The following is a 23,027-nucleotide window of genomic DNA, read 5'->3' on the forward strand; positions in this document are numbered from 1 at the left end:
ACCGAGAGTAGGCATGGACATTTTGTTATCAGGATCGGTGGCAAGTGGTGTCAGTTGCAGGTGACCGCAAAATCTGGACAATTATCTTTGCTCGCCTTCCAAATGCCTCAGTGATTATCTTAGTTTCATCTGTAAATTGTTATCAGAAGACTAATGTCCTTTGATCAACGGAGCTAAATGCCCTGCTCCCATATAAAATGTAATTATAGTCATGAACATATTGAATGTTCAGCTCCATCAGTTGAGGACCAAATCCTGCCCTCGTTTTCTTTTGTAAATAAACAGGAGAGAATAGTCTCCAAGTTGGATTACCACATTCTGATAGCTTACAGACACACCATCTCCCACTCAGGAGACAGAAGGAACTGCAGTTGGTGGAATCGAGAGCCAGTCTGTAAAAGGGAACTTAGTGTATCCATTCCCTCCACAGATGCTACCTGGCCCGCTGAGTTATCCCGGCACTTTGTGTTTTATCTCTCACTCCAAGACTATTCTTCCAAGTTCAAAAACAGCACAATCGTCATATAGCCCACAGACAAACCATTCAGCCCACGATATCCATGCTGACCAGAGTGCACCTATTCATATTAATTCCATGTTCCAGCACTTGTTCAATGTTGAGGTAATTATTCACAAAATGCTGGAGTAACTCAGCAGGTCAGGCAGCATCTCAATAGACAATAGACAATAGGTGCAGGAGTAGGCCATTCGGCCCTTCGAGCCAGCACCGCCATTCAATGTGATCATGGCTGATCATTCTCAATCAGTACCCCGTTCCTGCTTTCTCCCCATACCCCCTGACTCCGCTATCCTTAAGAGCTCTATCTAGCTCTCTCTTGAATGTATTCAGAGAATTGGCCTCCACTGCCCTCTGAGGCAGAGAATTCCACAGATTCACAACTCTCTGACTAAAAACGTTTTTCCTCATCTCTGTTCTAAATGGCCTACCCCTTATTCTTAAACTGTGGCCCCTGGTTCTGGACTCCCCCAACATTGGGAACATGTTTCCTGCCTCTAACATGTCCAACCCCTTAATAATCTTATACGTTTCGATAAGATCCCCTCTCATCCTTCTAAATTCCAGTGTATACAAACCTAGTCGCTCAAGTCTTTCAACATATGACAGTCCCGCCATTCCGGGAATTAACCTAGTAAACCTACGCTGCATGCCCTCAATAGCAAGAATATCCTTCCTCAAATCTCAGGAGAGAAGGAATGGGTGACGTTTCGGGTCGAGACCTTTCTTCAAAGTGTTCATCTCGACACTCCTTAAAAGCTGGCAATGCTTCCACCACTCCCTCCAGAATTGCTTATTGGTGCTCACCACTCTCTGGGTGTGAAAGCTCTCCCTCGGATCCCCTCTACATCTTTCCCTTTTACTCAAACTCTATGCCCTCTGATAAGGAGAAAAGTTTCTCACAGTCTACCATATCTATTCTCCTCTTAAATTTATATACCTCAGTCAAGTCCTCTCTTAACCACCTCATCTCCAGGGTAAACTGACCTTTGGCTTTCGAACCTCTCCTTACAGCTGAAATGCTCTGCCCCACACAACTCTTTCCCAGCACTATCACATCATCCCGACATTGTGGTGACCAAAACTACCTGCAGTGCCCCAGCTGAAATATGACCAATATTTTGTCAGGTTGGAACATAACCTCCTCATTCTTATATTCAATGTCCTGCCAAATCAAGCTCGGTATCACTGATGCCATTGAAACCACATTATCTACTTGCACTGACACTTTTAGATTTGCATGTTCTGGTCGCTCTGTTACTCAATATTCTCCAGGACCCAAGCATTCGATGCCTCATTCGTACTCCAAATGCAACACCTTGGCACGGTGGTGTAGCGGTAGAGCTTCTGCTTACAGTGCCAGAGACCAAGGGTTCGATCCTGACCATGGGTGTTTGTCTGTATGGAGTTTTTCCGTTCTCCCCATGACCTGCGTGGGTTTTCTCGGAGATCTTCGGTTTCCTCCCACACGCCAAAGATGTACATATAGGTTAATTGGCTTGGTATAAATGTAAAGCATCCCTGGAATGTGCAGGATAGTGTTAGATAGTGTTAATGTGCAGGGATTGCTGGTCAGTGCGGACTCGGTGGGCCAAAGGGTCTGTTTCCACACTCTATCTCTAAACTAAATCTCACATTTGGCAGGACTACATGCCAACCTCCATTTATCAGCTTTTCAACTGCAAGATTTACAAGTCAAGATGGTTAGTTGTCCCACTTCAACATCATTCCACATTCTCATCCACTCCCTGCACACTAGGGATAGTTTACGGAGGCCAATTGACACACAAACCCAGTCTGGGTCTGGGGATGTGGGAGGAAATCGGAGCACCTGGAAGAAACCCACACAGGATAGGGAGAACGTGCAAACTCCATACAGACTGCATCCGAGCACAGGATTGAATCTGGGTCTCTGGTGCTGTGTGAGGCAGCAGCTCCACCAGCTGTGCCATTGTGGATGAACGGATTCTTGAACGGATTCTTCAACTTGAACGGATTCTTCAGTAATGACAGGGGGGGTGGAGTGAGTGCGCACAGAGATATGGAACAGACTCGGCTGGCTGTAAGGATTGTCCCCACTGGGGAGATGTTCATTCTTGCAAGGGCATTGCTGATACTACTCAGACCACTGCCTGGTGACCCTGACTGGAAGTTGCACGACAACTCTCTCCAAGGACAGGACTGCAGATGATAACTATCTGCAGCTGAGTGAACCCTATCAGACGCCAAGGCCCCCTGTGTCTGCTCTGTCTTTCTGTGTGCTGAAGGAAAAGCAAGTGAGACCCTTGAATGGGGGGTTTGAGCACACCTCCTAAAGTCACAGAGAGCAGCTGTGAAATATGGCAGAAACTATGAGCAACAGCCTTGTTTGGGAAGCTGAGAGTGACCTTGACCTACCCAGACTTATCCTTTGACTAGGAAGCTTGACTTTAACCTCCATGGGCAAAGCAGTCCAGGCACATGTGTGAGCCTGTATAAAGTCACAGAACCCACTGACAATTGTCTGAATGTCTGCCTTCAAAACAGTTTTGCTTGACAGAGTGAGTAAATGTTTTTTCAGACTTTTGAGGCTGAATATTTTTCTGGTGACATCGGTATTGTCCTATTGCAAGTTCATTTGTTGGGGCTTTATGCTAGTACCAAAAATATGCCAGTTCAAATAAAAATCCTGTTGATAAGTTGAGGTTGAATTTCCAGATGAGCACGAGAACGTCCTGAAATTTGCACCAATTTATTTAACGACACAGCTATGTTTTTCTTTTGGAATTATGCAAAGCAACTCCCCGGCCAGTGAGTTTACACCAGATTTTGGAACATAATTTAGTCTAATTCCCCATGGCAATCAGGCATTGTCAGGACTGGACTATTCACAGTCCCAGTATGGATAAATATCACAGGATCACATGAAGGAAGGAGGCCATTTGACCTGTCTAGTCCATACCAGCTCTACAACTTAGCCTCAACCAGTTATCAACTCTCCATAGCTCTACAACTGCTTTTCTTTCAGGATGGGTGGCACAGCGGTGGAGTTGCTGCCTTACGGCACTTGCTGCGCCAGATACTCGGGTTCGCTCCCGACTACGGGCACCGTCTGTACAGAGTTAGTACGCTCTCCCCATGACCGCGTAGCTCTTCTCCGAGATCTTCGGTTTCCTCCCACACTCCAAAGGCGTACAGGTTTGCAGGTTAATTGGGTAAAGTAGCTAAATCGCTAGTTGGCTCTGTTTTCAATGTTGTGATTGATTCCGACTTCAGAACCCAAGAACCTAAAGAAAAGTTATTTCCTTTGTCGAAAGAACCAAAGGTGACACGGGTGTTGGAAGGAACTGCAGATGCTGGTTCAAACCGAAGATAGACACAAAATGCTGGATGGAGGAACTCAGCGGGACAGACAGCATCTCTGGAGAGAAGGAATGGGTGACAAGAAGTTGGACAAGGGTCAGTGGTTGATTGAACTGTGGAGGGGCGAAGGATAAGGCAGGACGGAGCAAATTTGGGGACGGGCCAGTTTCCATGATGTATCTTTCAATCAATTCCATCAATAAGTCATGAAATATTGAACACCTATTCTTGGTGCCAAAGAATCACATGGGTGCACAATAGACACAGGTCCATTTCAAGTGCCAAAGGTTGCATCATTGATAGCCTCATGCAACTAATTCCACAGAACAAATGGAAAAATCCATCTTTGCCAGTTCTTCCTAATTTATTACAAGCAAATATTATTAACAATTCATGATAATGCATTATCTGCATTCCCAACCTAGTGTTAAACAAATATAAAATGATTGTTCTATCATCTCATGGACAGCTAATATATGCCTCTTGGGTCACTATCCAACATAAACCCACTATTCTATGACCTTGCCTCTCCAGTTCATACTGCCCGAGAACAGATAAGGGCAGCCCAGGTAGTCTGTTTTGTCCATGAAACCACAAACAGAAATGGAATATGGAAAATTGCCACGAGACATGGTTCGTGTTCCATTTTGGAACATAATCGGCTTCTGTCCTCCATTTTGTAACATGTTTGCTTAAGCATAACTACTTTTCAAACAGTTGTGATGCTGCACTCCACTTTGTTCACCTCTAACAGTTGTGGCATCAGGGACAACACCACGTCGACAATGACTCCACCCTCACTCGCTGTAGAGTGAGCTCATGCAGTATGACGATGGTGAGGGGCAGGTCCGGGTCCACATGGGAGCGCAGTAACTTGTCGTCTATGGGCAAGTGAGGAAGCGCTGGTGATGTCAGGCTTGTCCCAGCAGCTCACTCTTGCCTCGAGAGCAGGTGTGAGTGATCTCGGGCTCAGTCTGGGCCTCGAGGAGGCCCCAAACGTGGTCTTGCACTTGTCTTAGGCTCACTCTTTGCACTCTATGTGGGGGGGGGGACATCATCTGCGACCAGATGAGGAGGTACTGGCAGTCCAGGGCTTGGCCCAGAGCTCAGCCTTCCTCCAAGCCTGAAAAAGGAGAACACACTGAGAGGGGAGGCACCCTACCACTTCTTCCTTCCTCTTCCTTCCTCCTCCTTTCCCTCCCTCTTCCTTTCGCTCCCTCTTCCTTTCCCTCCCTCTTCCTTTCGCTCCCTCTTCCTTTCCCTCCTCTTACTTCCTCCCTCTTCCTTTCCCTCCCCCTTCCTTCCTCCCTCTTACTTCCTCCCCCTTCGTTCCTTCCTCTTCCTTCTTTTCTCCCAGCTTAAACTGCCCTGGTTTTTAAGGAGCTAGGGTGCAGGTGGGCCAATCCAATAGCAGCTGATTGGCCGTAGCTGTTGCTCGTCTGGCTGAGGCCTCAGCACTGTCCGCAACTCTGTCCAGGGACCCAGTGTTTTCCAGCAGTCAGGCGTTGTCCACAGTGCTGGTCTTAAACTCCTCCTGGACTGTCTGCCATTAACAGGGATTCGGGTGGCACACAAGGGAGGAGGCATTGTCATACAGTGCATTGTGAGATCCTGCATTGCAATGACTTCTGCACTACCCAAATCATAATAGTCTCTTCATTTCAATGTCGGCATTCCTTTGTGACGAGTTTTGAGTCCTGTTTTTTTTTTACAGGTATCCAAGACATTTGAATTCTATTGTACAATGTATGAAAGCAATCAAGCTTTGTTTTGATAGACTGAATTGAGCAGAACACTCGTTTGAAGTTCAAACCACGGATTGATGTTTCTGTAGGATTTTGCACATTCTGAAACTGGGCACATGGATTGGTATTAATTTAGTCTGATGCCCAGAGGCAAGCATGCATTCTCAGAGCTGGATGGTTTGATGACACATCAAACCAAGTTCCATTGTGGATAGATAAATATCACAAAATAACAGCATGGAAAGAGGCCATTCAGCTTGTCTGGTCCAGACCAGCTCGAAGTATCAGTGTGTGTAGGAGAGAACTACTGATGCTGGTTTACACTGAAGATAGACACAAAATGCTGGAGTAACTCAGCGGGAAAGGCAACATCTCTGGATGGAAGGAATGGGTGACGTTATCGGGTAGAGACAGGTCTCAACCCAAAATGTCACCCATTCGTTCTATCCATAGCTGCCTGTCCCGCTGAGTTAGTCCAGCATTTTGTGTCTGTCTTCGATGCACAATTACCTAGTTGGCCTTACTTTGCTGCCAGCTCTCCAGTGCCCTACAAATTATTTTCGTTCAGATTTCTCTTCAGCTCCATTTTGAATGTTGTGGCTTATTCTTTCTCCAGAAGCGATGCACACATTGTGTATTTATTTTTCCTCTTGTCACCTTTCGTTATTTTGCCAATCATTTTTATTCTGTTCTTACAATGCCCGATTCTTGATCCTACTGCCTCCCCAAAACTATTTATTTCAATCACCATGGGAACAATTTCTTTCAGTGCAGGTCCTGCGTGATTTTAAATATCTTTATCAAATCTCGTTACTTCCCTCTCTGTTCCAAGGAGAGCACCCCAAGCATCTCCAGTCAATCCACATGAATAAAGACTTTCATCACTGGACTCATTTCAGTCAGTTTTTTCTGTCCATCTACAAAACATTTACATCTTTGCAAAAGTGTGGCACCTAGAAGTGGACACAGTCTTCCAGTTGTCGCCAAAACTCGTGTTTGATATAGGTTCAGCATGACTTCTAGCATTTGTGCTCTATGACTGTATTTATGAAGCTCAAAGTCCCATTTGCTATTTCTAACCACTTTCTCCTCCTCTGTCATTTTCAATGAACTCTGCACGTATATCACAGAACAAATACAGGGGATGGTTCCACATCACGGACAGCTTATATAGAAACTGGTCCACGGACAGGTCACTGCCTGATGCAAACTTTCTATTCTATGACCTTGCTCATCCAGTTCGTATTGTCTCAGTACAGTTACGGGGGAGGGGGGACAAAACTGGTCAGTTTTTGTCCATGAAGCACCAGAAATAAAATGAGATCAAGTCCCACAATACCGAGTTAGTTCTCCATTGTGTAACATAATCTGTGACTACCCTCCATTTTGTAGCATGTAGCATGATGACCTTCCGAACAGTTGTGACACTTCTTTCACTTGGCCACCTCTAAGCGCATTGAGAGATCTTCCATTACAAACATGGCTCCTGTATTTATCCAAACAATAATCATCGACATTTCAACGTAACTATTCTTTTGTAATGAGTTTTGAGTCCTTTTGTTTCGGAACTAATTAAGACTTCTGAACCTGGCTGTACAATGTAAGAACCCAGCCAAGCTTTGTCTGATAGACCATGACCTGAGCAGAACCCTCATGTAACGTTCTCTCTAGTTCACTGATGGGTTGACAGGCAGCACCCAGAGGCCTGTCACAGGAATGAATACTAGGGCCTTAGCTCAGTAGCCCGTATCAATGATTGAGATGTGGGCAATGTGTCCAAGTGCACTGGTGGTGCTAAGTTACGGGGGAATGTAAGCCAAGGAGAGGAAACACAAAAGTTGTTAAGGAATAAAGAAGTGTCAGGAGAAAGTGACAGTTGCAGTATAATGTGCAGATATTTAACTTTAGTTGGAAAAGCAGCAAAACATAATATTTTAAAAGATGAATGGAGGAAATGGAGATATAAGGAACTGCTGGAATCTTGAACAAAATGTATTGTGCTGGAGTAATGCAGCATCTGTGGAGGGAGTGGATAGGTGACATTATGGGTCGAGACCACTTGTTCAGACCGATTTCAGGATTTCACGGAAATGCTGGTTTGCAGAAAGGCTTCAGTGTCTGACTATGTGAAGAACAGAAGTTAACATGCAGACACTGCAAGAAACTAGGCCAGCACGTCTTATTTGTAGGAAGGAACTGCAGATGCTGGTTTAAACCGAAGACAGACACAAAAGGCTGGAGTAACTCAGCGGGTCAGACAGCATCACTGGGGGAACGGATTGGGTGACATTTTGGGTCGAGACCGTTCTTCAGATTCGAAATGTCACCTATTTCTTTTCTCCAGAGATGCTGGCTGACCAGCTGGGTTACTCCAACCTTTTGTGTGTGTCTCCAGCAAGTCTTATGTTAGTTAATTTTTTGGGTGGAATTTGGTGAAAGCACATCTCGGTTACTGTGTGAAGGATTACCAAAGGGAAGGGATCGTTTTGTGAAATGGGAAAATTAAAACACAATACAGGGAGAAAAAGCTACATTGCTATTTGTGAAAATGCTTTCTGAGATTCCATACTGTATAGGACCACACAATGCTATGAAATAGAGCTCAGAATATTGCTTATTTATCTCCCAGGAGAGGGGTATTTTTACAGCACGTCTTCCTGCTGTATACATTGCAAAATACTGCTGAATGCAGAATCTCCCGAACAATGTCATTCCAACAGTGAAATTGGTCGAAAAGACAGAAATCAGAATCTTCAGAATGCATGTCAGTGAATCGTAGCAATAATTATTCAATTGAAGAATTTTAAAAAGAGGAAGCCAAGCCAACTATCTCTGGAGACTGGAAGGTGATACCGAATGATGAAACTGCACTCCAAGACAATGGATTTAAGCTTGCTGCTTTTGACTGCACATTTAAAGCTAAACCCATAAAAAAAAATAGTGGGAGGGTTTCTTTCGAAACCATATGGTTATTTTCTGTCTGAAAGCATTTAATGGTCCTTGGTGAAATGAGTTGGAGAAAACTACATCAATGCCCAGTGGACACTTGTCTAGAGGACAAAATTAGCCTAATTTGACAATTTTGTTCAGTGAAGCCTCGGGCAAAACTGCCAAATTGTTGATAGAGGCCTCACTGTGGGGGGAACAAAGCTAAAGAATTAGGACGGAGAATTTAAAGTTTACACAAGTCTCATCGGAAGAAGAAAATCAACTCAAAAGGTTTTTACAATGGTTAAATTGGCGCAATTGGTCATAACCTGCCAAATTAATAATGTAGCTACATTGACAGATTTGTCCACAAATTATCTGAACGATATACATGTACGGAGGCCCACCTAGGAGAGGAGAAAGGGTAATGTGATCTGCAGGGTGGAATTTTGAGGGGGGGCTGTCGACCAAAGGGTTAATTTAACCACAGTCAGCAAACTGAACTACAGCGGTCACCAACTTTGAAAGAAGGGACAAAATAAACACTTACTGTGGAGTACAAAGGGCAACTGTCTCCACATTTCTACATGTTATCAATTATTCTGGAGTAGGGAACTTTAAGTCCGATAAATCAGAACACATGTACCATATGCACAGGATGTCTCACTTCACTCTGAAAGCCCTGAAATGTTTAGAGATCCGAGTAAGGATCTGGATGGATTTTTATTTGAATATATAACTTGGCCACTCCAAAATTAATCTCAAAATCTGTGAATGCGGTCAGGATAAAGATCTGTGGGTCTTTACTTAATTGTTGCACATTTGTTTCCAAAACCTTAACAGATTAAATCAGATTTCATCATTTAACTTGACAACTTTCTAGCCATTTTACAAAGGGTTTTAATGGCACAGTGAATAAAAGATATATCCCTAGAAACAATTACATTACATTGTTATAATAAGAAGATAACTGCAGATGCAGGTACAAATCGAAGGTTTTTATTCACAAAATGCTGGAGTAACTCAGTAGGTCAGGCAGCATCTCGGGAGAGAAGGAATGGGTGACGTTTCGGGTCGAGACCCTTCTTCAGACTGAAGAAAACCCTTCAGACAGTCTGAAGAAGGGTCTCGACCCGAAACGTCACCCATTCCTTCTCTCCCGAGATGCTGCCTGACCAGCTGAGTTACTCCAGCATTTTGTGAATACATTACATTGTTTCCTTCCAGTAATACTCAATTGAAAGGCTATTACAACCAATTCCAGTTGATTCATGTCACTCGGAAAATTTGTCTGGACACTTCCCCGCATCAGTTCCCCTTATTACCCTTTCCCTTTATTACTCTGCTGCAATGGGATGCCGTTATTTCCCCGTGTGACCCACATTTTGGAGTCGTGCAAGCAAACTTTGACTTGTCCTTAGCTACTCCACCACACCGAGGGTGATACCTGCTGGTGAAATAAATTGTTCATCTGAAACAACCTTTACGTGATTGCCGGCCTGGTCTTCAATAATGACACCATCCAGACCTATTCCTGACCCTGTAATTCTTCCCCTCCCTCCCCCCTCCCCCTCCCCCCCCACAATATTCAAGTCAGGTCCCACTCCCCCCCCCCCCCCCTCTCAATACCAAACAGTTGCCCTCCATTCCCAAGTCTAATAGCCCCACTGCCAAGCACTGGTCTTTCCATGATCCCACACAAGACAATAGACAATAGACAATAGACAATAGGTGCAGGAGGAGGCCATTCGGCCCTTCGAGCCAGCACCGCCATTCAATGTGATCATGGCTGATCATTCTCAATCCACAATGGCTGGTCTCCACTTCCCAATCTGCCCATCAACTTGCCAATTGATGGGCTTTGATGGTCTGCTCATCCTGAACCGCAGACCTGCAGTTGTTGACTTCCCTCAGCATGGAGTCGAGGGAAAGAAAAACCAAGTAGAACAATTGTAGCTTAAAAACGCTGCAATACCTGGATACTTCAGTTTGTTACTGGGGTGCCTCCTTGCTGCCCTGTTCAACCTCCCAGCCCACAGAATTTACAGCTCAGTTTTGAGACAAAGTGTGGAAGCAGGTCCTTTGGCCCACTGAGACCAGGCTGACCATCAATCACCCATACACTAGTTCTATGTCCTGCACACAAGGGACAATTTACACAAGCCGATTCACCTACGAGCTTGCATGTCTTTGGTATGTGGTGGAAAACTAGAGCACCTGGAGAAAACACAAGCAATCACAGGGATAACTTATAAACTCTGCACGGACAGCACCCATGGTCAGGATCGAACCTGAATCTCTGGCGCTGTGAGGCAGCAGCCTTACTGCTGTGCCACACTGCCACCCCGATTTATAGATGACCATTTTACATTTTTCCTGTCATTTTTATATCGTGATATCTCAAGGTAGGAAGAAACTGCAGATGCGGGTTTACACCAAAGATAGACACAAGATGCTGGAGTAACTCAGCAGGACAGGCAGCATCTCTGGAGAGAAGGAATGGGTGACCTTTCAGGTCGAAACCCTTCTTCAGACAGAAGAAGGTCTCGACCCGAAACGTCACCCATTCCTTCTCTTTAAAGGTCTGACCTCTCTGTCATGGGCCTCCTCCAGTGCCATAGTGAGGCCCGCCGGAAATTGGAGGAGCAGCACCTCATATTTCGCCTGGGCAGTTTGCGGCCCGGTGGTATGAACGTCGACTTCTCCAACTTCAGATAGCTCCTCTGTCCCTCCCTTCCCCTCCTCCTTCCCAGATCTCCCTCTATCTTCCTGTCTCCACCTATATCCTTCCTTTGTCCCACCCCCGACATCAGTCTGAAGAAGGGTCTCGACCCGAAACGTCACCCATTCCTTCTCTCCCGAGATGCTGCCTGACCTGCTGAGTTACTCCAGCATTTTGTGAATAAATCGATTTGTACCAGCATCTGCAGTTATTTTCTTATACTGCAAAGCATAAATCCTGACACAAAATTTCAGGCTGTCTCTAACATGTTTTGCAAAACAAAAGCAATCGCATTTTAAGACCATTTGCCAAATTACAAATACCATAATCAACTGTTACTTGTGAGGCAATTATTTCTAATTCAGACGAGCATAGGCTCAACTTCCAGAGTGCACGTGAACAGAAAATCTTGGGTGATATTTCTGTGCCATTTGAGGGAGTAAAATATTTAGTGTCAAAGATGTTATTGTTCAGGCTGCACAAAAATAAATAAAGAGGCACTGAACTGAGTTGAACATTAAGAGAAATAATAACTTTTTGTGACTATGAACCCAAATTACTGTTTATGGCAGACTTAAAACGGAGGAATAGCACCTCGTATTCCACTTGGGTAGCTTACAACCGAAAGGTATGAACATTGATTTTTCCAATTTCAGGTAACTAACCTACAAGCAAATCCTGCACCCATCCCTCCCCCCCCTCCCCTTTCATGTCCACCCTTCCCTGTGCCCCACCTGAATTTGCACTAATTTCTCCCCTTCTCCTTCCCCTTGTCCACTTCCACCCATATTCCCTTTTCTGGCTTCACAATTTACACATTGTTTATCCTTAACTCTCACTTTTTGTCTTCAGCTCTGGCCTTTGTCCAACCATCTGCCTATCAAAACAAAACCTCACCCGTATCCACCTATCACTTTCAGGTTTTAGCCTGTACCTCCTCTCTTCCAGCTTTCTCCCCCCCTCCCCCCTCCACTCCCCCCCCCCACCCCTACAGTGAGCCTGAAGAACCTTAAACATCACCAGTCTATCTTCTCCAGAGATGCTGCCTGGCCCACTGAGTTACTCCAGCAGTTTGTGTCTTTTGTTTAAACTGTTTATGAAAATTGGTTGCTTGGTCTGATAGCAAAAGTGATTGCTAGTCAAGCATTATCTATTTATTTCACAAAATGCTGGAGTAGCTCAGCAGGACAGGCAGCATCTCAGGAGAGAAGGAATGGGCGACGTTTCGGGTCGAGACCCTTCTGGTCTCGACCCGAAACGTCACCCATTCCTTCTCTCCTGAGATGCTGCCTGACCCGCTGAGTTACTCCAGCATTTTGTGAAATAAATACCTTCGATTTGTACCAGCATCTGCAGTTATTTTCTTACACTAAGCATTGTCTATTTTTACATTACAATAGGTGTTTATTTAATGTTTCTATTTCAAAATTTTATGAGTATTAAGGGAGAAAGTCAGCCCATCTTGATTGATTTTTTTCCCTTACCATAGTTGAGAAGGCCATTTAGTTTATTGAATCGCTGTCAGCTATAGAAACAATCCCAACCCCCCACTAATTTTCTTGTAACTTATTTTCTCACATATTCTCATTAACACCACCCCTCCAATTCTCCCATCAGTCACCCACATGGGGGGGGGGGGGGGGGTAATTGAGAAAAGCCAATTAATTTAATGCGTTAGGGTTGAGGCATATCAATAGATCTCACACTCCAACTTTCATTCAGCAAGCAAGAGCCAAACATTAATTGATCTCAAGCTGTAACAAACTTGCAGCATTTTAAACATAGGCAAACATTAATGCATGTCCAGCTTAGGCAGCAGAAAAAAAACAAAATAGTTTTTTGCTCTCAACGTGATTAAACAGAGCACCATTCAATAAGCTAAACAGTGGATCCATTTATGTAAATCTGACCTTAAAACTGCAAATTTTCATCTTTCATCTAAATGAATTTCAGAAAATGAAATTTGGCCTTTTCTATAAATTGCTGAACAAACTATTTGTTAACATTTAACTAATTGGCTCCCATTGAGTAAGAGTTCAAGCACACACCTTCTGAACTGCATGTGGCTGGACAATGCATCTTTAACACCCTGTTATTGCTTAATGCATCTTAGGCAAGTCTTATGTGAAATAGGACAAAATAAATATTATTCCAAACTTTGTTACTATATTTGTGTGCCAACTATAATTAAATTACCATTGTTTCTGAAAATGTAAATTTAGTGAGAAAACCAATAACATGGATTAATAAGCACAACAATTGATTTTCTTAAAATCGGACTGCAGAGGGTTAGTCACCACATGTTACAGATGATTTTGCCTGAGGAAACATCCTTATTAAATTACTTGAAGTACTTGTGGGTGCAGTGAAAATTGTCAAAAGATTCACAGTTATTATTTTAACAGCAGAACCTTCCCTACTCTATTCAATATAACATATCCTTTTGATATCACAGTCCATTTAGAAGCCAACATTTCTGCTGATTCAAGCACCCCCAATGGAACACGCTTTCTATTTCCTTCCATTTCAGAATTTTGACCCCCCTGCAACACACCAGTCCAATGATCAATATTCCCATTCACCACTCATCCACCTCTCCACCAACTGCCTTCATCTATTTTTTTGCAGCACCATCTTATGCAAGCATTGAGCTCATTTTGTTAAAATCTTGTGTTTCCCAGATCTAAGGAGTCTAGAACCAAAGGCCACAGTCTCAGCAAATATAATAGGTGTTGTTTGGCCAAGATGAGGACAAACATCGTCATTCAGGGGAAGGCATTTCTTTGGAATTCTTTGTTCTGGAAGGATGGGAAGGTTTAGTCATCGAGATAATTCAAAATAGAGATCAATAGATTTGTCCATCGAGGGCTATTGGGATAATGCATGAAAATTGACATGAGGTAGAAGATTGTGATAGCTGAATGGCAAAGCGACATCGAAATGCCAGATGGTCTATTCTTGCTCCTAATTCTAATAATCATTTCCTCCCTTCCTACTATCCAAAAGCCCACACCATCTTTTCAGTTTATTGTATTTGAACCAGTGAGGCCAAAGTGTGGGTCAGGCATTTGCTTTTTGGAACTCCGACATTCAGACCAAAACATCCGAGTTACCTGAGACTTCCACTTAAACTCTAACCTACATCTCGTATCATGTTCATTTGAAATGGATAACTTCTGAGTTACCCTTTTAATCATCTGGTGAACTAGTTTAGTTCCATCAAATGTACATGTCATTCCATCTCAAATATTTTGTTATTTTGCACCATTTCTATTTATTTTAATTTAAAACATGTCTTATTTTATTGGAATTGTCCTTGACAGTTTTTATTTGATTTGAATTCTTTCTTAACGATTGCATTTTAGTCCTATGTATGCCCAGTCTTATTTGCTTCCAGAACCCATGGTTTTTGACATGCTAAGTACATAGTCAATTGTCCTGTCATAATGGATTTGGCATTGAAGTGATGCTGCTGTTTGGATGAGTACTTACGTGAATAATGAATATGACAAAAATCTTGGAAGCCATTACCAATTGAAAAGATAAATCAATTGAAGATGTTAAAAGCTCAGGAATCAAAATATTATTTGTTATTTTAATGGACTGAAGGGAATCTTACTGTTGTAAGAGAAGTTGCTGTGTACAGTACTCATACTACAAAGTCGAAATGTACATACCAAAATATGAATTCATTATTAGTAATTATCTAATGAGTCCAGATCTGAGTCGGGACTTCAGAAAAACACATGAGGCCCACTGTCTCTCAGAGGGACAGAAATTGATTGATTAAAGGGAGTTATGGAGATAACTATAAGTTGTGGAAACAAATCTTAACTTAATCTGTTTTCCAAGAAATGCTGGAACACACAAGAAAGATAATATTTGCAAGGTAGTGTAATTTTATTTTAATATAAACTATGGCAGGTAAATCCCCTAATGCATTGGATGCAGGAAACTAACTGCAGATGCTGGTTCAAATTGAAGGTAGACACAAAATGCTGGAGTAACTCAGCAGGTCAGGCAGCATCTCAGGAGAGAAGGAATGGGTGACGTTTCGAGTAGAGACCCTTCTTCAGACTGAAACATCACATATTCCTTCTCTCCTGAGATGCTGTCTGACCGGCTGAGTTAATCCAGCATTTTGTGTCTATCCCCTAATACATTAATACTGGCTCATATATTGCAATGTGTAACAACAAAATGCTCCCATAAAACTCAACAGGATACGTTGAACAGTTGATCTCAGCAATCGCAGTGGCACAACTTGGTCACAAACTTGTCTATTTTGACAGGAAAGTGTATTATCTAAATAGTGAGAGAATGTAGAATTTCGAGGTGCAGAGGGGCCTAATTGGCCTTATGCATGATTTCTCAAAGATGATCATGCATATCAAGCAAGTGATTAGGAAACCAAACATGATTTTATCGTTTATTGGGAAGGGAATTGAATTCAGGCCCAGGGAAGCTTTGCTTCAATGCATTGGTGAGACCTCACCTGGAATGTTGCATCCAGTTCTGGCCTTTTCCAAGGGAAAATCCGAATGTGTTGGAAGCAGTTCAGATAACGTTTATCAGATGAATGCCTGGAATGAGCAAAGCTTAGACAAAGTTAGCTCGTAACTCCTGCCGTTAAGAACCATGAGGAAAGACTTAATTGAATCACATATTAAAAAATCTTGAGGGATCTTAACAGGATAGCTCTGGAAAAGATGCTTCTTCCTGAGGGAGAATCTAGAACTGGGGTCCACTGTTTAGATATAGGGTATTGCCCTTTTAAGACAGCAAAATGATGAAACTTCTTTTCCTCTCGGAGAGTTGTGAATTTTTGGAACTCTTTTCCTTAAAGGACAGTGGAAACTAGAGTTTTGAAAATGTTTAAGGTGGAGGTCAATAGATTCTTAATTTTTTTAAATGTTGAAAAATTATCACAAGTGAATGGGACTGTAGAGGTTACAATCAGTCATCACATTAAATGATGGAACAGGCTTGAGAGATCGAGTGACCAACTTCTGCTTATAATTCATATGTTTTGTTTAATAAGTTGATTACAAATATCTACTTCAGGCTGAGTACACAGGATGAGTATTGTTGTCTCTTGTCTTCTTCAGCAGGCAACACACATCTGAATGGGAATAATGTTATTAATGTTGAAGTAGTTTGAATAGTTTGAATAGTATGTTAAAAATGTGCTTCTGGGACCTATATTTGCAAATGGACCTAAATATTTTCAACCATGCAGCCTGAAAATTTGCGAACATGAGCAAATTATGAAAAAAACATCTTTCTGCAATTATTCTGCAAAATTATTCTACAATCTTTCTGCAAAAGACAGAGTATTCTAAATTAAACAGTACGTTTGTTGTGTGCGTGCCTCCATTTTATATCTCGGTCGTTCTCACAGTAAATGCCATTAAGTTTTGAGCCATGTTGCAAACGGCCCCTATTATAAATGTGAACGGCAAGCTTCAACATTGTTAATTGCATAACGATGCTATTGGAACCTCAAATTTGCCAGCATGGACAGATTTAGCACGGATAATTTCTGCTTTTCAAATTTCACACAAATGCAACAGGTTGAATGCAATCGCAAACTGATGCAAATGCATCTTTCCAGAAAGTATTATTGCAATCTAATCAGTTTCCAAAATGTGCTAACAATTAAAATTTGTTGGCGATGGCTGGTCTTCAGTTGATGTTTCAACAGCATTTCCCTGTGGCATTCGCAATGTTTTCCCACACTGTGAAAGCATCACTCCAGGAACTTCCTGTAAATCAAATCAGCTGGTAAGTTAGAGCAGTGATTTGACTTAACAGTTTACAGAAACTTGCCAGCCATTTGATGTATCACTTTTTAAATAGTTTTGCATTCTCTCCCTGTGCTGAGAAGTGTTTATGAGACATTTTGTAATATCCAGATCTTACACTTGGCCAGAATCAACAAACTAGTCTCGATTATTTATATGTTTGGAAATACAAATCCAGAAAAAAACAACTAAAATTGCTCTGGACAAACCTGCGCTTTATGTAGTTTGTGACAGATGCTGAACAGGCAGTTGTTGATCTATAACTTTAAACAGAACATTAAAAAAATAGCAAGGTTGTTTATTTGGCCTCTAAAACTGCTGTGTTGTTCAATAAGCATTACTTTCAATCAGCACTATTTTCTCCCAATTCCGAATCCCTTAATTTCCTTAATAATTATCAACTCTGCTTGAATATACTTGACGACTGCTCCTCCAAACCCGTATGAAGTAGAGAACTCCGGAGATAGATTATGATTTGGCGGAGAAATTTCTTCCCATTACTTGCATGAATGAGCAATCCTAACAATATGAATCATCAGCTCTATGTCCAACTAATCAAGTCCCTGAAAAACTTTTGTACATTTCATTGACATCATCAATGAGAATACAGACCCATTCTGTTTAGTTTCTCTGCAAAGAAAAGACTGTCATTTCTGGAATCAATTTTGCAAACTTTGCTACACTCCCACAATGCAAGGATATTCCAACTGTCAGAGACTGTACAAATTTCCAGATGTCATAAATAAAGTCGTTCTGATCTCCCTGAACACCAATATATCATTGGTCTCTCGCCATTTAAAGCAATACTCTGCATTTCCACTTAATTCTACCAAAATGGAAGACTGCACATTATTTGAGTATTATTTCTCATTCGCCATTATCTTGCCCATTCACTTAGCCTGTCTACATTGCCTAAAAGCCTCTCTGGAAAAGAAATGATTTGTGAACTTGATTCTCAATACTTTCCATTTAAAGAAAACTGGTCCATTTGCTTAAATATTTTATTGGTTAAAAGTTTATCATATTTTATAACAAATGTTGGACAAGCTAACAGATTTATTATAGTGCCAGCAGATGCACAATATCCTAATTCATGTGACGACAATGGGATGGGATTTGTTAAATGAGGTAGATCCTCTGTCCATTTACTTTTCATGACCTTCTGCAGTACAAGTGGACAGAAGGATCATCCACAGAGCAAATATAATCCATGTGAAAGGTAAAACAATCATGTTTCCTCATTAGGCAAACAGTTTTGTTGATGAACAATGCAAAATTGAGCATGTAGAAATCAGAATATTCAATGAAAAAATCATTGTTAGTGAAAGAAAGAGAAGGAAAGAAAGTGGAATTAGTGAGTGGAGACACATGAAACTGCAGATGCTGCTTTACCAAAAAAGACACAAAGTGCTGGAGTAACTCAGCAGCTCGTGCAGCATCGATGGAGATGTGGATAAGTGACATTTCAGGGCGGAAACCTTCTTCAGAAGAAGGGTCTGAAAGAAGCTCCCAACCCAAAACGTCACCTATCCATGTTCTCCAGAGATGCTGCCTGACCTGCTGAGTTACACCAGCACTGTGTGCCTTTAAAAAAAAAAACTTAGTGAATGATAGGAGAGAGAACATATAAAATAAAATATATCAATTAAAAAAAGTAATTTCTGACAATTAAAGCACGAAACATCGCACTTGTGAAAGTTTTTTTTGAGTGAGAGGGATTGCTTAGGAGGAATTAAGACTCAACATGCTGTGGAAAATGGTGCTTGGACTGAAATTGGACAAACTTCCCGTGGCAAATAGAGTTCATCCTGAATTGAACGCATTTTGGGTGAGATGTCAGAAAGTGAGACAGTCACAGAAGGGCACATGACTGGTGACAAAAACTTGTGCTTTTTGCCTTTAACTACACAGCTACATTTTCTTTTGAAATTGCACATACCTAATGGTGAATGTTGCCAGCCCAACCATTTAGAGAAACTTCCATCCCTTGTGTTTCCTCTCAAGTTACACATTCAATTGGAAAACCGTAATAAGTTCATAATTCTTTTGCAACACTAAGGGGTTTAACAGGTGGCCGGATGAGTGATCCAATGGCACATATCTTTAATATATTTAAGACAAATTCCATGCTGTGAAAGCGTAACTATTGTGACATGGCGTGAAAATATAACACCAGCAGGTAGCCTAAGTATAAATAATGAGGCACTACCGAGGATCATATTGAATTTAATATTTCTTAGGTAGTATAATTTCCTTTGCATTGATCAAAGATGATAAAATAGATTTTTGACATGAGCCTCAATAACAATTAATCACACAAAGTGATAAAATGCCAACACACATACATTGGAGTGTTCATCTGCAAGGATATGTTGCTCATTGGCATCACATTTTTACTTTATTTCCCAATTACTGATGATTGTTGTTCAAGATGATGCAAAAGAACCACATCCCTGGAGTCTGATAAATCATAACAGTGGCTCTGTTGAATAAATGCATCAGGACATCTGCAGAATCCAACCTACCACCTGGAAGTAACAGACCATTCAATATTAAAACATAGACCAGTACAGCATAGGAACAGGCCCTTTGGCTCACAATATCTGTATTGAACAACGTCATCTTAAACTATTCTTATTTACCTGCATATCATGTGTTTATCTAAAAACCTCTTAAATGTCACTATTGTATTTGCCTCTAGCACCATCCCTGGCAACACATTCAACACACTCACCCTCTCTTGGTAAAGAAAAACTTGCCCCGCACATTTCCTTTAAATTCCCCCCCCTCCCCCCCACCTCATCTTAAAGCTCTGCCCTTTAGTCTTTGACATTTCCGCCCTAAGAAAAAGATTCTGACTGTCTACCCCATCTTTGCCTCTTATAATTTTATTTATATCTCTATCAAGTCTCCCTCAGCCTCAATCGCTCTAGAGGAAACAAACCAAGATTCCCCAACCTCTACTTATAGCTAACACTCTTTAATCCAGGCAGAATTCTGATAAACCTCTCCTGCACCCTCTTCAACGCCTCCATATCCTTCTATAATGGGGCAACCAGAATGGCACACAATACTCCAAATGCCAACCAACCAATGTCCCATAAAGCTGTAACTCATCTTCCTGACTCTTATACTCAAATCCCTGACTGATCAAGGCAAGCACACCATACATCAGTCTGAAGAAGGGTCTCGGCCTGAAACTTCACCCATTCCTTCTCTCCAGAGATGCTGCCTGTCCCATTGAGCTACTCCAGCCACTCCACAGAAGTAGTCTAATGCATGTCTAATTTGTGTCTAATTTCTTTACCACTCTATATACTTGTGTTGCCATTTTCAGGGAGTTGCGGATTTGGGCCCCAAGATCCCTATGTACATCGATGCTGCTTAGGGTCTTGTCATTAACATAACTTCCGAATTTTCCAGTCCATTCTGGCAAAGGTATAACCTTCGTGACATGATGTGAAAATAGAACATCAGTAGGTAGCCCATGTGCAAATAATGAAATTAGCCAGGATCACATTGAATTACAACATAAGAGGTCATTCAGCATATCATGTCTCTGCCTGTTATCACAGCAACCCATCAATGTCATTCCTCCACTCACTTCCCCACAATCTATTCACTCCATCATGCTCATCTGTAAGTTTCCCTTTCCTTCCACACACTAACATTTGTGGTAATTTTCAGTACTCTACGAACCAGTCTGTCTATGGGGTGTCGATACCAAAGCATATGTGAAAAATCCGTGCCATCACAGGGACCACTCTAGATAACAGCTCTACCAGGTGCAACACTAATGCTGCATTGCAGTATTAATGTTAAAATCCCAGCCGAGAAATTGGATTTTAAAGCAAGAAAGGAATAATCCAACCAGTGAACATAATAATAAACATGTGCCGTATTGGTCTCAAGAACTGTTGAACTAAATTCACATTTTGTACTCTAAGGATAAGTCGATTTGTGTAAAAAAAACAAAGGAAGCATCAAAATGGAAGTCAAAGAGAAACTACATTAAATTAATTCATGGCTGAGTAGTAAATCGCCTTTTCGTTGGAAAGCAAAATTATATTCTTGCACTCTGCCCATTTGCCATGCTGTGAACTAACAGAACATGAAGGTTCATACACAGCAAAATAAAAGTACCCCCCCCACCCATTTTTTCCCCATCTCTGCTGGTTCCATTCACCAACTGGTCACAAATTTCACACATTGTATTTAACACCATGTAATTGTACGCCATGTACCCTTCACCTCTCCCCCGGTAGTTTTATCACCTTCCAAATGCCATATTCCACTCTCCTTACCTGGATCCATCTGTCATTTATTCATTGTCTGCTTCTACCTCTCACCAATCAACCACCGTCTGCCAGTTCTATCCGTCCCACTCCCCAAATTACCCCAGTGTATCCTTCATCCTTCATCCTTCATCCCTCCACAGACCAATCAACCACTCACCCTTGTCCAAATGCGCTCTCCCTTTCTCTCCTCGTTATACTGACTATCTTCCCTCTTTATTCTCAGTGCCATTGGAGGGACTCGACCCAAAGTGTTGGCAATTCCTTTCCATCCACAGATGCCAGTCAGGGGACTGAGTTCCTCCATTAATTTGTTTGTTGCTTCAGATTCAAGCTTCTGCAGTCTCTTGGGTCTCCATTACACAATGCTGGTGCCCAATTACCAGTATGCTATCTAGTTTAGTTTAGAGATACAGCATGGAAACAGGCCCTTTGGCCTGTGGGTCTGCACCAACCATTGATCACCCTTTCATTTCAATGCTATCACACTTTCTCACCCACTCCCAGCATATGAGGAACAATATACTGAGGCCAATTAACCTACAGACTCAAGCATCTTTGGGAGAAAAGGGAGGGAACTGGAGTGCGTGAGGGAAACCTGAGGTCAATGGAAAAAAGTGCAAAATCCACACAGACTGCACTCGAGGTCAGGATCAAACCCGTGTGCCTGGCAGTGTGACGTGACAGTTCTACCAGCTGCACCACTGTGCCATCCACCTAATGAAGGAAAAGAGCTAAAGACGGAAGACAATGCTTTTCAATTTGGTGTTTACATTTTAGTGATTAAAGTAAGCTCCCAGTGAATAATAACATACCTGCTTGACCAATGTTGGGGGAGTCCAGAACAAGGGGCCACAGTTAAAGAATAAGGGGTAGGCCATTTAGAACTGAGTTTATAGTCAGAGAGTTGTGAATCTGTGGAATTCTCTGCCTCAGAAGGCAGAGGAGGCCAATTCTCTGAATGCATTCAAGAGACAGCTGGATAGAGCTCTTAAGGATAGCGGAGTCAGGGGGTATGGGGAGAAGGCAGGAACGGGGTACTGATTGAGAATGATCAGCCATGATCACATAGAATGGCGGTGCTGGCTCGAAGGGCCGAATGGCCTCCTCCTGCACCTATTGTCTATTGTCTATTGACTCAGTGTGCGTGCCATGATATTATTACAGTGACCCCACAAACATTTACTTTGTACTTTCTGTGATGTAATTAAAGTAAAGGGGGAGATGTGATGTATATGTAATGTAAATGCCAGTGCCCCCTTGAGGCCAAGAGCAGAAGCCGGCCAATGGGCTTGTGCCTTGTGACTGAGGTCAGGTGACCTTCTAGAAGGTCACCTGACCTCAGTCACAAGGCACAAGCCCATTGGCCAGCTTCTGCTATCGGCCTCAAGGGGGCTGGCCTCAAGGGGGCACTGGCATTTACATTACATATACATCACACTTTCACCTTTTTTTTTGCAAGGCTACCCGCTGGCCTCTTTTGTAGGAAAGAGGATCTGTTTGCACAAAATGAAAATGGCTGGGTCCACATTTTGTACCAAAATATTGCTTTTGCTGCAGCAAAAGATTGCAATCCCTCGAAAGAAAAAAAAAAGGTTTTGAAATTGCTTAATAAAGATTTAATACGTTAAATGTGATCATCGACCAGGATTTCATAAGAAACACATGTTCAAA

The 23,027-nt window shown here is 42.2% G+C and overlaps 1 protein-coding gene across 1 annotated transcript in view; it reads right to left on the reverse strand.

Annotated features, from left to right (window-relative positions):
- Window positions 1-23,027, reverse strand: part of LOC144608834 (opioid-binding protein/cell adhesion molecule-like) — a 1,854,101-nt gene that overhangs the window by 843,918 nt on the left and 987,156 nt on the right. The window lies entirely within an intron of this gene.

Source organism: Rhinoraja longicauda, chromosome 32 (genome assembly GCF_053455715.1).
Source record: "Rhinoraja longicauda isolate Sanriku21f chromosome 32, sRhiLon1.1, whole genome shotgun sequence".
Taxonomy (NCBI): domain Eukaryota; kingdom Metazoa; phylum Chordata; class Chondrichthyes; order Rajiformes; family Arhynchobatidae; genus Rhinoraja; species Rhinoraja longicauda.